The following is a 10506-nucleotide window of genomic DNA, read 5'->3' on the forward strand; positions in this document are numbered from 1 at the left end:
AAGTCGCTTCATCTTCGACGCAGACGTGCGGGCGTTGGCGCAACCGCTTGTGCGCTGACGGAGTTGTTTGGGTGTAGGCGCGGTTGTTTTAGCTTCGACGTTGCGCGCTGTTCATCCATTGTCTCGAGTTGGGGGACACGAAATGTGACCTTCGGGCCTATTGACGTAACCTTTCAGGCATTTAAAGCGTTGCTTGGCTAAACTAAAGCTTCGGCGTTTAGTAGCTGCTATTTTTCTGATCCTCAGCAAGTATCTTCGCCTGTGGTCCCCAGAAACCCTGGGTTTCCATCACAAAAGGTACAAACTTGAATTAGAATATTCTATATATTGTATGTGTATATAGTTATATATTTGGTATGTAGCAATGGATATGTAATGTTACAATATATACGTAGTACGTCTTTGTGAAGTTTGTTTAAGAATATTTTTAGAACACCATTAACTGCCCTTCACCTAAAACTCCGTAGTAATTTGTAAGGTTTCCTGGAAGAGTCACTGTTTTTATTTTGTGTGCAATAAAGCTTATTCTTTTCTATTCTAAAGATGTAGAACTCGCTAAGGCTAGCGTATTTGAACCTTTTGTAGAAGAGACTGCGCTTGCGCCGTTGAGACTAATAGTGGTTACTCACAGCGACTTTTAACAGCGATGCAAACGCGCGTTCGTGAAACGCACGATTGAGTCGCTACACTTGCGATTTATAGGCGATTGCATCGATACAGCGCTAGGCACTTATTGCGTAACCTTGAGCGAGTGACGGAGCCCTGCTATTGTCAAAGTTTGTATACATGTCAACTTTGGTTAAACTATATACTGGAGTTCAAATGTTGTGAGCTTTCATCGATGTGCAGGTCTAAAGACAATGTGCTCCTTTACCGTTTTAAAGTACTAAGCATTGCTACAAATGTACGTTACTTAGAAATTAAATCGTAAAAGCCCTAAAAGCTCATAGGTAATGCAACTAGGGTTAACCATGATCGCCTCAAGCCGATTCTGCGTTGATAAGTGTGATGTCATTCTGAGACACAAAGTTGTTAAGTTGTGTAGTCGTTGTATAGATGCAATCGATGTATCGATGCAGTCGCGCGTTTGCATCGCGTTTGCATCGCTGCTAAAAATAGCAGTGTGTAACCGCTCTTACATCACAAATAGAACTCTGCCATTAACTTTATTCTTTAGCCGCTCACGCGATGCGCTCCTCCTACCGCAAAATGGCGGGTATTTGGTTTCGCAAATTAGAAAAGCATTCAGTTTAAATACAAGTTTTTATAAATAAAAATTATTATTCTGCATTGCTAAATAAATACCCTCCGTACTACCAACAAAAACATCTCAAATAAAATGCAGTAATACACCACAAATTCTGCACTTAAAAAGCACTAATGAAATTTTTGGTGTACTTGGATAAATATGATAATATTCCGTTTGAGTAGTTCTAACGTTTACCATGAAATTACTCCTTAAAGTATAGTTTATAAACATTTACATTCAGGGTAAACTTAAAAAATGCTACTTACGGTATGTTTTCAATAAATAAACATCGAAATCACCAGCCCAAACAATAACATATACGAGATTGTCGTGACGTATTTTTGAAGTTGTTTTTTTTTATGACAGACCCAGGCATTAAAAACTTTATGGTTTGCTAGAGTAGTTACCGAAATAGCAATTAATATTAGTTCTTTTACCTGTTATAACTTCGATATCCGATACATCGGTATAAAATCATCACCGGCACGTCTAGGTGTGGTATGCGTCTACGGCTGCATGTATCGCGTGAGCGGTTAAAATTATAAGTTATATCGCTTCGTGATAAAGAGCACAATTGATCTTCTTCTTCCTATCGCATCGATAGCATAGACTTGTAGCCCAGAACTATGTGAATTGTTTGGTATCGTGGTAAAGGATTACCAATTGCCGTAAGGTTCTCGCTGATTGTTACCCAGGGTGCGCTAGACGTACAAAGAGTATGAATAAATAGTACGTCCTACGGGGAAGCTCCATTCGTACATCCGAATGAGATACATGAAGACAAAGAGATACCACACGACGTAAGCACCGGTTTGTGTGCAGTATCAGTACGGCATTGACCAACAGAACAATTAATACTGTAGAAGTGGTTAGTTAGCGTCTGACGCGTATAAACTTATAGGTCCTGAAAGACCTAACTGGGCTCTGTCCGCCGTTTTCGCTTTGCATGGTATGGTTGTGTCATTCTTTCGTGCAAATTCCTTATAATCCTAGAAAAATGCCTTATTATGAGGTTTTGGAATGCAAAAATGATAGTTGCACCAAGAATATAATCCGTGGTGGTATAACATCAGAGTTTTATTTTAATAATTTTTCAATTTTCTGTTTATCGAAATATTTTTTTTGTAACAAAAAATGAAACTAAAGCCCTGCAATATGGTCCCTTCTTTGGCGAACTAAATTAATAACTCCAATTCGTCGTCGTTCAGTAATTAACAGCTAGATGGCAGCACATTGATTGAAATTTTAATATAATATCAAAACGTCGTAAATTGTAATAATAAGTAATGATGGTATTAAATTTTCAGCGACATGCCAACAGAGTAAAGTTGAAATTAAATTAACAAGCCAGAATTTGTTATTTCTTTTTAAATGTGAATCATCTATCATCATTATCAATCAATATCGAGATATTATAGTGTTTCAAATTAAGGATGTGTGAGTTTTGGTGACATCGGTTCTAATAGTAATCGAGGCTTAAGCACTTTCATTGTTTTTTTCTTCCGTGGCAATGACGTACGTCTCTTTTACACGACAGTACAATGTGACGCTGAAAGCGATTTCGTTCAAGTTAATATGATGCTAGTCACTGCTCATTTATTTCGACAACTTCTGCACTCATCGTCTGAGAAACGCCTACGTGTGACGTGACAACGTCACGTAAGTCGTAAAAAACTCATTAAACAAGAACGAAAATCTGAAAACTCAGGCACAGTTCTAGATCCATGACATTGCACCTGTCGTGTCTTTTGTGTAGTACATTAATCTTGTAAATGCTCTTAGGCTCTTGCTAACATAAACCTTAATGCGTTTTTTTAGTTGAGGCATTACAACCGTTTTTAATTCAGGCAAATGTAGTCCACGAAAAGTCAAGATTTTAAAAAAATGACCTCAAAATTTCATGGAATTACACCTATTTAGCAAATTTTATTGAAATCGGTCACCGGAAAGTGCGCGAACCCGTTCATCCCCTAGTTTACCACCCTTAGAGGTGGAATATTTTCTTCGAATTTAAATGGAACCAATACTGAGGCACCCTCTTTCCAACAATAAAGGATGAAAAGCTATAAACACAATATAGAATATTGTAAGACACAATTAAAAGATATCCACTTAACCCAAACTGAGACACACTGTATGTGAGTTAGTTCTGGCCAAACTAGTCCTTATTAAAAAATATAAAATCATTTTTCCCTATTATTAAAAATAAATATATTTGGCAAATACAAAATTATAGAATAACTGATACATAAATTTTATAATCTTTTACGGGAAGTGGATAATTTGTTTTTCATCGATTCCGAGAAAATGCACTGTTTGAGTTAATATACTATTATATTAACGGTGTGATATTCTGATATTTAATTTTTACGGTAAACGCCGTTATTGTCCATGAACGGATTAAGCCACTCTCCTAAAAGGTTGCCAATTTGCGGATGGAGCTTATTACAAACAACAATACACATCCAGAATACAGTCTTCGCGTTGCTTGACTCACTACTTGATAATATTACATTGGTATCAGACTGCAGTGACGATTAGTTTGTTTTTTAATGGACTTCAAATAGTAAGATCTTCTGAATTGGACTTTTGTGTGTGTGATTTTTGATTGTGTACGCGATTACTTCAACACATGTGACCCGATTTCTATGATACTTTATTTGTTGGAATGGGGGTACTTTAGCAGTGGTCCGTTTTAAATTTGAAGGCAATAATCCACCTCAGAGGGTGGCTAATTAGAGGATGAATCCAGTTTATTTGATTTCACCCATTTTCCGTTAACCGATTTCAATAAAACTTGGTAAATATAAACATTATTTTTAACCGACTTCAAAAAAGGAGGAGGTTCTCAATTCGACTGTATGTTCTTTTTTTTTCTTTTTTTTTGTATGTATGTTACGCGATAACTTCCGGTATTTGTGAACCGATTTTCATTATTCTTTTTTTGTTGGAAAGGGGGTACTTCCATAGTGGTCCCATTTCATTTTGAAGAAAATCATCCACCTCGAAGGGTGGCTGTTCAGGCATGAAGATTCATTTTTATAAATAGCGCCTAACTTTAATTTAGGAGCAATTACTTTAATGGTTGATTTTGCTATTTCTCCAATTCAAGGCGTTTTTCTCTCAATGTACTTTGTGTAGTGTCGTAGTGAGAACCTATTTTTATTATCTCCAGTGTCAAGTCCTGCATAGTGGCGAACTAGGGGATATTTCAATAAAACTTAGCAAATAGACGTAATTCCACGTACTTTTGAGGTCGGTTTTTTTAGTACTCTGTACTGAGATTATATAAATATAAATATTATTTGGATAATAATACAAACATGTCCGAGCATGTTTGTGAAAATTTACGTTTTGTATTTCAAGCATGTCATCAAATTATGCATCATAATTCTCAGGGTATTAGAATGCCCCTCTGTTGGCACGAGTCTCCCATAAGAGAGTTTAGTCGGGTGGAGGACTTCAAACTTTTCCAAGAGTTGTGAACCGTCTTCGATGTGCAGGCTTCATCGCGCCTTCACAATTAGCACTATGTGTTAGACTAAACATTAACAATAATGATATTATAGCACATTAATAACATTACTTAATTGTATTATTTAATAAAAAGGCAAACATTTACAGAGGTAGCTCAAAGAAAACGTGTCAAATAACCAAAATGCCCACGAGCCCTTGAAGGACATTATTTTAATTTATTTACACCTTGTTAACGTGACAGTGACGGATTTTCAGGGCCAATGGGGACCTGGAAAATTTTTCTTTTGGCCTAGCGAGCTGATGACTTATTGCAATGTATGTTGTAGAGTAATAATTATGTATTTTAATATAGTATATAGGTTGTCCCACAGTCATACCATGTTAAAAAAAATTATAATAATAATATAATTATGTTTTGAAAATCAAAATGAAGCCTTCTTCTATCAATAAAATTTTAAATCTACGATATATAAGGTACTTTCCTTCCGTGTGGCATAGCATTGGTACACCTGTATAAAAAGGGACATGAAACTTGGCTTTATAATTCGTTAGCAATGACACAATCTATGAGAAAATCTCGGTTTTGGTTTCTGTGTATAACCAATTTGGAAAAAAACGTACGTCTCTAAATTTATTTTTGTCTGGGTGTCTTAGAAAGCCCCTGGAAATAATTTAGCGACTCTGATATTCATAGTACAGGTAGTTTATTAGCAGATTATACATTCCACTACAGGGCACGTGTCTCTTATAAGTAGAGGGTTTACGCCACACACACACGCCAGCCGTTTTACTACTATGCTACCACTGCTCTTTAGGCTTTTTTTATTACCTGTAACTATTTTATTTTCCAACAAATTTTATATTCTGGTACAAACCCAAGTATATTTTTGAATAATAATTAGACCCGAGGAACCTGACAAATATGCTATTACAAAAGTGTCCCATGCCATACAATGGGTTATCACAAACTCATCATATACCGCTCATTTGGTGCTACATTGACATAATTGTTATTTGGCAAAATTAAATCAAGTATATTAACACATCTGTAACATAAGAAGTGTTTACATTTGAAGAAAAATCGGCAAATTTGAAATAAAATTAAAAAATCAATTCAAATCCATTTCCTGTAACACCGAAGTGTAGCACCAAATGGGCGGTATATTGTGTAATTTTACTTTTATTACACCGTCATATGGGATTCGAATCTTCGACATCTTAACTGAGAAACAACCTTCCTTTCACTTGCTCCTATTTTATTATTTACCATTGACTTACAAATAAATGGACGACGGGTCTAATACAAAAACTACGAAAAAAATGTCCCTATCAACCTATTTAAACGTAGTGACATGTAAAGGAATACGAAAAAGCTAAAACGTTGAATTTAAATTGTAATGTCACCGCAGTACTGTCTAATTTTGCTTGCTTCGCTGTCAGTCGAACAAACGAAGACTAAGGCGTGAATGACGCTCTATATACGATTTTAACGCTCTATAAGTTCGGACACTTTTTAGCGCAGACCCGACGTCCATATAATTGTAAGTCAATGTTATTTACTTAAGTTTTTAAGATTTTTTAAATTATTTTTGAATATATACACAACAGCGTTGAGAAATTTAGCAAATAAGTGTCAATTAAAAGTAAATAGAGCCCTTTCAGACCCTTAGTCCGGCACTGTTCTCCACCTCGCTTCCAAAAGTCGTCAGGTTCTGGCATTTAATTAAATTGACGTTATCTTAAAATCTTTTCGTTCCCCTAAGACAATGTTGACATGTAATTACGTGGATTTGTTGGAGCAAATGAGGACGAGAAATGATACTGCTCTTTATGAGTTCAGGGAAATTTATTCCTAAATTAGGAGCTTTTCGGTTTATCACATTTTCATCGTGATGAGAGACTTTTTATCTCCTAATGAGAGATTTCACTCACAAATAAATCTTGTGAAAACAGAATGCAGAACAGTGTAGTAATAATAATAATAATAATAACGTACACACTCATAGCCTCACAATAGGGAAACTGTGCCACTAAAATGCCACGCGAGAAAATTCAATTTTACCAACTGAAAAAAAAGTTCCCGTAATCAGGGATAGATTGAGGCAGGTTTCACAAAAAAATTATTTGTGTCCGAGTTACCAGTGCTATAGTCTGTGGTATATTTTAATTAACTCAGTTGTTTTGTTGACTTAACTTCATGCCTTTTGACCATACCGCTATAATAAAATATTTCTTCTGAAATTTCTTCCCGGCGCCAACCCAAGGCACCATTCAGCTTCTATTAACTCTGTATAAGGCTTCTGTAGTTTATTTTGATATAATAATACACCGAATATATTTTATTCAACTACGTATCACGTTCAGGAATTTCATCTCTATATTTTCAACTCTATATTAACGTAAAAGTGTGCATGGACACACACACATACCCAACCTACAATCACACCCAAACTCACGAGAGAAATAAATGTAGGCCATACAAATATTTCTCTCGGCCCGGGAATCGTACCCGGGATCTCCTCAGCGTGACCTTAACCGTTCGGCCACGAAGGTAGTTAAAATATATAATAAATATTAATAATAATTATATTCAACCACACAAATTGCCTGGTCTCAAACTCACTCTGGGGCACTTCCTAAAACACCCAGTCCAGAACCAATTTAGGAAAGTTAATCTCCCAATTTAATCTTACCGGGAATGGAACCCTCTCATCCAACGCTCACTGTTATAAACAGTTGGGCCATGGAGGTTGTCGAAGAGTAAGAGTCGTAAGAGAGTTGTTGTGTGAAAGGTGATAGATAGTGAATAGCGACCAGGATAGAAAACGGATTAGTAGATGTTTAGAGAACAGCACTTATTTATAAAACAAATAAGGATAAAACGTGGAGGTAGTCCTCGACGTACATACATATCTCGATTAGATTAGGAATGTCCAGAAAATTGGTCTGGTTAAAAGTATCAATAATGAGCGTACATGTATAAAGAGGCTGATGCATGTGCAGGAAGAGAACGAGGTTTGACAGGCGCGTGGTGGTTCATGATTTTTGACTACCTCAGTGGGAGATACGTATGGTATGTAATACGGTGTAACTTTGGACTCTCATAAAATACCAATCTACAAATTGATCAAATGCCTAAATAGGACAAAATTTTATTGACGTGGCCAGTAATACTGAATAAAATTTGTAACATCCGCTGGTTAGTATTTAGAGACGGTTACCGCCCAAAAATCTGTGGTCCAAATTCCGCAGCTTACTTTTGGTTGGTGGTTGACTCAACTTTCATACTACTATGATTTTCATGTATGGTTATTAGTACTTTAAGTGTAAGTGATCCAAATAAATAAATTTGTTCAAAAAGCACCCGTTATTTAAGAGGTTCAATGTCAAAAGTACCTCGTCAAGACAGGATCAAAGGTGTGACGGTGTGACCTGCTTGCATCGTCATCCCACCTTTTTATCGCCCTTCTCCGGTTCCTGGCCACTCGTATGTAAATTTAAATTTTGAATTGTTCCATTCTTTGGCCTCACATTCTGATTTTGTTTCGTCCCATCGTCACTCCCTGCTCGATCGCGACAGCGGACGGAGCTGTCTAAATTCAATCGCGTCTAATTTTAATTCTTTTGCAAAGTTATAATCATTATAATATAATCTGAATCATGTCTCAATTTTTATAAGTACATAACAGTCTACAGCCTTATCATGTACCTATGAATACGTATCTGTAATTCAGTATAACTCGGCCCTTTTAGGGGTGAGTGTCTACTTAATAACTCTTTATATCCATTACGTTAGGAAGTGTTTTATATTAATGTACCTGTTTTTCTATGTATACCTTTTTTATTGTTACAGCCTTACTCCTTACTTCTTTGTTACCATTTGTTCTTAACCCGACTTTAAATAAATTTGTAGACCGGAACCTGGTCACGGCTTGTTAGGGTTTAAGATACAATTCAATTCTAAGCCGCTTACGATAACAGCTGTCCATTGTCCAAAATGACAAGTCAAAGTGAAATCGTTTATTTCAAACGTAAAATTATTACACTTAAAAACTTAATTTTTTAAGCTATGCTAGTTCACTACGCTTATCTCCCTGAGAAGAACGAGTAAGAAACTCTAGGGACTGCTCTTTTCAAATAAACTTATTATGCTATGAAATACAATTTGAATCATAATTGTGTGGAATTAAGACTCATGTTGTTTTTCCATACATCTTTATCTAACAAATACTCTTCAATTTTGTATATGACTTTTCAAATAAAATACTTTTAATGTAAGTTTTAAACTTAGGAAATGGTAATCTTAATACATACTCCGGAATCTTATTGTAAAAACGTATACAGTTCCCCACTAAAGAATCGTTTACCTTAGTTAAACGAAATCGTGGTACCATGAGTTTGGACTTAGTTCTAAGGTTAATATTGTTAATATCTTCTTTCTTAATGAAATTATGTATATTTTTACGGGCATATAAAATACTTATTATTTATACTTATTATCGCGATTACAAATGGTTACCAATGTTGAGGTCCTTCGTCGAATGTTGAAAAAATATAAAGCAAAGGATATATTTTGGCCACGTAATGAGGAGCAATAGACACCGGATTCTTCAACGACAAAATATTTGAGTAAATGTGCTGTGATGTCCACAGTCATGATACTAGTCTCCTTAAACTTTTCTCTGAGAGAAACCCGAGAACCTAAACGGTACACCGCTTTACAAACACACTGGTTATTTTGATGGGTATTGAGTTAAAAATTCTCTTCTACTCGAGATAGCAGAAGGTAAACGAAAGTAACCACATTCAAATATATAGAAATTATTTGCGTCTTCAATGTATACATTATCATATGTACTGTATAATATTTACACATAGTACTATGTCTAAGATTAATTTATACATTCTAATTTTCTAAATAGTTGAATATTTCCAGATGAAATTGGTCATCTTCATTTTATGTTTCGTCGCGTACGCATCTGCAAGAGTGATTTGGGATCCCAGCGGGCAATACCGGTTAATAGAGACGTCACCGCAAATGGTATACCGGTACATTCAAGCAGCACCAATGTCGACACCGCTACAGTACTATCCTGTTGGATACGAAAATATCCCAACGGAGAGATTAGCCTTGAGGGCATACCACCCATTCTACTATTCTTATAAACAACTTTATCATTAGAAATTGTGAAATTTTATTTGTGACACTTTGAAATAAATGTGACAATTTTTGTTTTTTGTATTATTAATCCTATTCTCTTAACATAGGTTAGTCTATATGAGATATTTTGTCTTTTGTGGAGTTCTAAAGTTATTTACTTCCTTGAACTTATAAGAAACGGGCTAAATTATCTTTTAAGAAACTAATATTGGATCCAGGCTTAACCTAGAATGGAGGGTTTGCCATTATTACCTAAAATTAAAAAAATTAAAATAAAATTGTTTATTCAGTAACATAATGTACAGAGAAAACTAAAGACTACTTATGCGATTTAATGTAAAAATAACACATGTACCTGAACTAGGAAATTCCTGTATTTCAGGTAAAAAGTACTACTAATTATAAGTGTGGATACTATTAATATTATAAATACTTTTTAGGAGAATCTTATGAAATAAAATTAAACAATTAAACAATAAATTCCCAATCAAAAAAATGTACACTTAAATGTAAACAAGACAACATTTATTTTACGATAATAAATAAATTCTCTGTATCCTCATAGGACATATTTTGAAGAGCTTCTTGGAGATTTTTTTTTACCTTGAAGCAACAGAAA

This window comes from Hyposmocoma kahamanoa, unplaced genomic scaffold (assembly GCF_003589595.1).
Source record: "Hyposmocoma kahamanoa isolate Upper Pololo Valley unplaced genomic scaffold, ASM358959v1 62, whole genome shotgun sequence".
Taxonomy (NCBI): domain Eukaryota; kingdom Metazoa; phylum Arthropoda; class Insecta; order Lepidoptera; family Cosmopterigidae; genus Hyposmocoma; species Hyposmocoma kahamanoa.